This window comes from Hylobates moloch, unplaced genomic scaffold (assembly GCF_009828535.3).
Source record: "Hylobates moloch isolate HMO894 unplaced genomic scaffold, HMol_V3 SCAFFOLD_5, whole genome shotgun sequence".
NCBI classification, from domain to species: Eukaryota; Metazoa; Chordata; class Mammalia; order Primates; family Hylobatidae; genus Hylobates; species Hylobates moloch.
Window position 1 is genome coordinate 85,518,852 of NW_026652280.1, and position 6,220 is coordinate 85,525,071.

Sequence of the window (6,220 nt, forward strand, 5' to 3'; positions counted from 1 at the left end):
GCGAGGACGCGCATGTTTGTAGTTCCAGCTACTTGGGAGGCTGAGGCAGGAGGACCACTTGAACCCGGGAATCAATGCAAAATGATTTATTATGCGATGACTTAAAATCTGTTGAAATGAAACTGATCTGTTTCTTTGCAAAGAGCAGACTGCAGAAATTTGAGAGGGACATCAGAGTTATGGTGAGAAACAGGTGGATGAGTGGCAGGACCCAATTACAAGTGGGATCATGCCAAGATAATCGTCCAGCTGAAGCAGAGGAGAAACATTCCATTGACCTACAGATGAAGCCAAGGTTGGTGATTCCCTTGGAGATGCTAGCAGCTCTGTTCTGGACTTTATGTCAAAGAAATCATATTGTATGTTTCTTTTGCTACTTCCATGCTTAGTTCATTGGGGAAAGTACAAAATAAATTGCACCATGGTGAAAACCATTTGAAGTTAGATGAAAAACAACAGCTAAACTCTTCCAACATCTTTAGGAAATGCAGACGTGATGAGGTCTTTCAACCTCAGTTTTCTAACATATCTGAAAGCCTTTGCACCACCTGGGAAGCCTCCTCTCAGGGAACAATAAGACACGGTCGTAACTCATAGGAATTTCTTCTGTCTCCAGAGCCTGAATCCTCTGAATTATTTTTTAAACTTAAACTTGCACGTACAAAGTTTTTGTCATGACATAAAGACTTTCTTTCTCTTTCTTTTTCTTTCTTTCTTTCTTTCCTTTCTTTCTTTCTTCTTTCTCTTTCTTTCTTCTCTTTTTCTTTCTCTCTCTCTCTCTTTTTTTTTGAGACAGAGTCTCGCTCTGTCGCCCAAGCTGGAGTGCAGTGGCACAATCTTGGCTCACTGCAACCTCCGCCCCCCGGGTTCAGGCGATTCTTCTGCCTCAGACTCCTGAGTAGCTGGTATTATAGGTGTGCACCACCACGCCCGGCTAATTTTTGTATTTTTAGTAGAGATAGGGGTTTCACCATGTTGTTCAGGCTGGTCTCAAACTTCTGACCTCATGATCCACCCACCTTGGCCTCCCCAAATGCTGGGATTACAGGCATGAGCCACTGCACCCGGCCTCTTTCTCTTTCTCTCCCTTCCTTCCTTCCTTCCTTCCTTCCTTCCTCTCTCTTTCTCTCTTTCTTCTTTCTCTTTCTCTCTCTCTCTCTCTGTGTCTCTTTTTCTTTCTTTCTTTCTTTTTTTTTTTTTGAGACAGAGTCTAACTCTGTCGCCCAGGCTGGAGTGCAATGGCTCAATCTCAGCTCACTGCAACCTCCGCCTCCCAGATTCAAGCGATTTTCCTGTCTCACCCTCCCAAGGAGCTGGGATTATAGGCGCCCGCCACCACACTCGGCTAATTTTTATAGTTTTAGTAGGGACGGGGTTTCACCATGTTGGTCAGACTGGTCTTGAACTCCTGACCTCAGGTGATCCACCCGCTTCGGCCTCCTAAAGTGCTGGGATTACAGGCGTGAGCCACCACGTCCGGCCAACACAAAGACTTTCATGTTATTTCTGGAATAAGAAAAACAGCTACAGAAAAAATATATCAACAGCATACTGTATACTGCATTTTTTTTTAAATGGAGATTAATGAGTCGTGAAAATAATATGTAAGGCTGGACACAATGGCTCATGCCTGTAATCTCATCACTTTGGGAGGCCAAGGAGGTAGGATCATTTGAGCCCAAGAGTTTGAGACTAGCCCGGACAACATAGTGAGATCCTGTCTCTGCAAAAAATTTAAAAATTACCTGGGCATGGTGGCATGCACCTGTAGTGCTAGCTACTCAGGAGGATGAGAAAGGAGGATTGCTGGAGCCCAGGAGTCTGGGGTTGCAGAGAGCTATGATCCTGCCACTGCATTCTGCCCAGGTGACAGAGTAAGACCCTGTCTCTAAATTTAAAAAAAGAAAAAAAATAAAGAAAAGAAAATAACATGTAAATGGTGAGCTAAACCAGATTTCTTGAATCAACAGTGCTTATCACCGTGATTTTCACTTCCCCATTCTATGTGTTTTTGTTGTTTTTTGTACAAAGAGATTGTTCTCTGATGTCATTTATGTAATTAAATGAATAAAAACCAAATCAAGAACATTTTGTTTTTAAAATAGGAAGAAATAACATTTTTACATTTCTAATTAAAACTCTAAGTGCGCCGGGTGCAGTGGCTCACGCCTGTAATCCCAGCACTTTGAGAGGACAAGGTGGGTGGATCACTTGAGGTCAAGAGTTGAAGACCAGCCTGGCCAACATGGTGAAATCCCACCTTTTCTAAAAACACAAAAATTAGCCAGGCGTGGTGTTGGGCGCCTATAACCCCAGCTACTCAGGAGGCTGAGGCAGAAGAATTGCTTGAACCCAGGAGGCAGAAGCTGCAGTGAGCCGAGATCACGCCACTATACTCCAGCCTGGGCGACAGAGGGAGACTCCATTTAAAAACAAACAAACAAACAAAACAAACAAAAAACCTCTAAGTGCATGTTTCTAATACAAACCCTAATCTAGACTACAAGTGAACTGTAATCAAAACAGTGGAGTATAAGACAGCAAATCTACTTGTAAGCTCTATACGAATGACACTTTTTCTTTCTTGAGACAGAGTCTCGCTCTGTCACCCAGGCTAGAGTGCAGTGGCTCAATCTCGGCTCACTGCAAGCTCCACATCCCGGGTTCACGCCATTCTCCTGCCTCAGCCTCCTGAGTAACTGGGGTTACAGGAGCCTGCCACCACGCCCGGCTAATTTTTTGTATTTTTAGTAGAGACGGAGTTTCACCATGTTAGCCAGGATGGTCTCGATCTCCTGACCTCGTGATCCGCCTGCCTCAGCCTCCCAAAGTGCTGGGATTACAGGCATGAGCCACCACGCCGGGCCTACAAATGATACTTCTAAGAGAAAACATAGGAGAAAATATTTGTGATCTTAGTTAAGGGACCATTTTCTTAGTTATGACACCAAAAAGCATGATCCATAAAAGAAAACATTATAAATTGGAATTCACCAAAATTAAAAACTTTAACTCTTGGCCGGGCATGGTGGCTCACGCCTGTAATCCCAGCACTTTGGGAGGTCGAGGCAGGCAGATCACGAGGTCAGGAGATCAAGACCATCCTGGCTAACATGGTGAAACCCGTCTCTACTAAAAATACAAAAAAATTAGCCGCACGTGGTGGCATAAGCCCGTATTCCCAGCTACTCAGGAGGCTGAGGCAAAAGAATCGCTTGAACCTGGGAGGCTAAGATTACAGCCAGCTGAGATCGCGCCACTGCACTTCAGCTTGGGCGACAGAGTGAGACTCTGTCTCAAAAAAAAAAAACAAAAACAAAACTTTAGCTCTTTAAAATACACTGTTATGAATATAAAAAGACAAGCCACAGACTGGGAGAAAATATTTGCAAAACATATATCTGACAAAGGACTTAGACCTAGAATATATTAAAATAACTGATATAACTCAGTAATAATAATTCAAACAACCTCATTTTTAAATGGAGATGATTGGCTGGGTGCAGTGGCTCACGCCTGTAATCCCAGCACTTTGGGAGGCTGAGGCTGGTGGAACACTTGAGCTCAGGAGCTCGAGACCAGTCTGGCTAGCATGGTGAAACCCTGCCTCTACTAAAAATACAAAAAATTAGCAGGATGTGGTGGTGCGCACCTGTAGTCCCAGCTACTTGGGAGGCTGAGGCAGGAGAATCACTTGAACCTGGGAGGTGGAGGTTTCAGTGAGCTAAGATCACACCACTGCACTCCAGCCTGGGTGACAGAGTGAGACTCTGTCTCAAAAAACAAAACAAAACAACAACAAAAAAAACTAGAGATGATGTGAACAGACACCATACCAAGGAAGGTATATAGATGATAAGTTAACAAATAAAATATGCTCAATGTCATTGGTCATTAGAGAAATGCAAATTTAAACCACAATGACTTACCTGGCAGGGGAGATACCATGGTTTTCCCAGGGTGAAGCTCATCCATTTCACTCCAGGTGTGCTGACCCTTGCAATTTCCCTAAATGTGGGAAACTCAGCGGTGTTGTTTGTGGTAGTGGGGGACTGCATTTGCGCTTTCTCCTGTGTCAACTTTCTTTTTTTTCTTTTCTTTTCTTTTTTTTTTTTTTTTTTTTTTTTTGAGATGGAGACTTGTCCTGTCGCCCAGGGTGGAATGCAGTGGTGCGATCTCGGCTCACTGCAACCTCCACCTCCCAGGTTCAAGCAATTCTCCTGCCTCAGTCTCCTGAGTAGCTGGGATTACAGGTGCGCACCACCACACCTGGCTAATTTTTTTGTATCTTTAGTAGAGACGGGGTTTCACCACATTGGCCAGGCTGGTCTCGAACTCCTGACCTCGTCATCCACCTGCCTCAGCCTCCCAAAGTGCCAGGATTACAGGCGTGAGCCACCATGCCTGGTTTACTGTGTCAAATTTCTTTTTTTTAAAAAAGAAAAAGAACGCAATGAAATACCACTTACTCACTTATTAGAATGACTAAAATTAAAAAGACTGACTATACTGAGTGTTGGCTATGAAGGAGAAACTAGAGCTCTTATACTCTGTTGATGAGAATATAAAGTGGTACATTTTGGAAAAACAATTTGGCAGTTTCTGAAAAAATTAAACACATACTACCACATGACTCAGCATTTCACTTCTAGGTATAGTTCCAAAGAAATGAAAGCATAGGTCCAAACAAGGACTTGTACAAAAATATTCATAGTAGTTTCATTTGTGATGGCATAAAACTGGAAACAACCCAATGTCCATAAATAGGTTAAGGGATAAAGAAATCGCAGGAATACTTTTCACAATTTAAAAGCAATGATGCCTGGCACAGTGGCTCATGCCTGTAATGCTAGCACTTTGGGAGGCCCAGGCGGGCAGATCACTTGAGCCCAGGAGTTCGAGACCAGCCTGGGCAATATGGCAAAACCTCACCTCTACTAAAAATACCAAAATTAGCTGGGCATGGTGGTGGGTGCCGGTAATCTCAGCTACTTGGGAGGCTGAGGCATAAGAATTGCTTCAGCCCAGGAGGCAGAGGTTGCAGTGAGCTGAGATTGTGCCACTGCACTCCATCCTGGGTGATAGAGTGAAACTGTCTAAAAAATAAATAAATAAAAGTAATGAACTATTAATACATACACAGCGTGGGTGGATTGCGAAATAATAATGCTGAAAGAAGCAGATTCCCCCCTCAAAAAAAAAGTATGCATTGTATAATCCAATTCATATAAAATCCTAGAAAATGCAAAATAATCTATAGTGACAAAAGGCAGGTGAGTGGTTGCTTAGAGATAGGGCTGGGCAGGGGGTAGACGAAGGATTACAAACAGTCAAGAGGAGGCTGGGCATGGTGGTTCATGCCTGTGATTCCAGCAGTTTGGGAGGTAGAGGCAGGAGGCTTGCTTGAGGCCAGGAGTTTGAGACCACCCTAAGCAACATAGTGAGACCCGTCTCTACGAAAAGTAAAACAATTAGCTGGGTGTGGTGGTGCACGCCTGTGGTCTCAGCTATTTGGGAGGCTGTGGTTGGAGGATCACTTGAGCTTGGGAGTTTGAGGCTCAGTGAGCTTTAATTGCACCACTGCACTCCAGCCCAATAGAGGGAGCAAGACCCTGTCTCAAAAAAAAGAAAAGTCAAGAGGAAACTTTTGAAGGTAATGGATATGTTCATTATCTTCATTGTGGTTACAGTTTCATGGGTATACACATACATCAAAACTTATCAAATTGTACTATTTATTTATTTATTTATTGAGACAGAGTCTGACTCTGTTGCCCATGCTAGAGTACAGTGGCGCCATCTCAGCTCACTGCAACCTCTGCCTCCCAGGTTTAGGTAATTCTCCTGCCTCAGCCTCCTGAGTAGCTGGGTTCACAGGTGCACATCACCATGCTCGGCTAATTTTTTTTTTTTTCGTAGAGATGGGGGTTTCGCCATGTTGGTCAGGCTGGTCTTGAACTCCTGACCTCAGGTGATCTGCCTGCCTCGGCCTCCCAAAGTGCTGGGATTACAGGCATGAGCCACCACACTTGGCCAAATTGTATACTTTAAATATGTGTAGCTTATTATTCACGTTGTGAACCCAGGAGGCGGAGGTTGCAGTGAGCTGAGTCCCTACCCTACTATCAGTAGGTAGGGACCGGGCATGAAGAAAACTGGTATCCCCTTGTAAGGTCATTATATACTTCAATTGGCATATAATTTGAAAGTGCAGGATACT

At 43.9% G+C, this 6,220-nt stretch overlaps 1 pseudogene; it reads left to right on the forward strand.

Annotated features, from left to right (window-relative positions):
• The first annotated feature begins 3,921 nt into the window (after positions 1 to 3,921).
• LOC116470116 (U1 spliceosomal RNA) lies at positions 3,922 to 4,073 on the forward strand (annotated as a pseudogene).
• Positions 4,074 to 6,220: the final 2,147 nt, after the last annotated feature.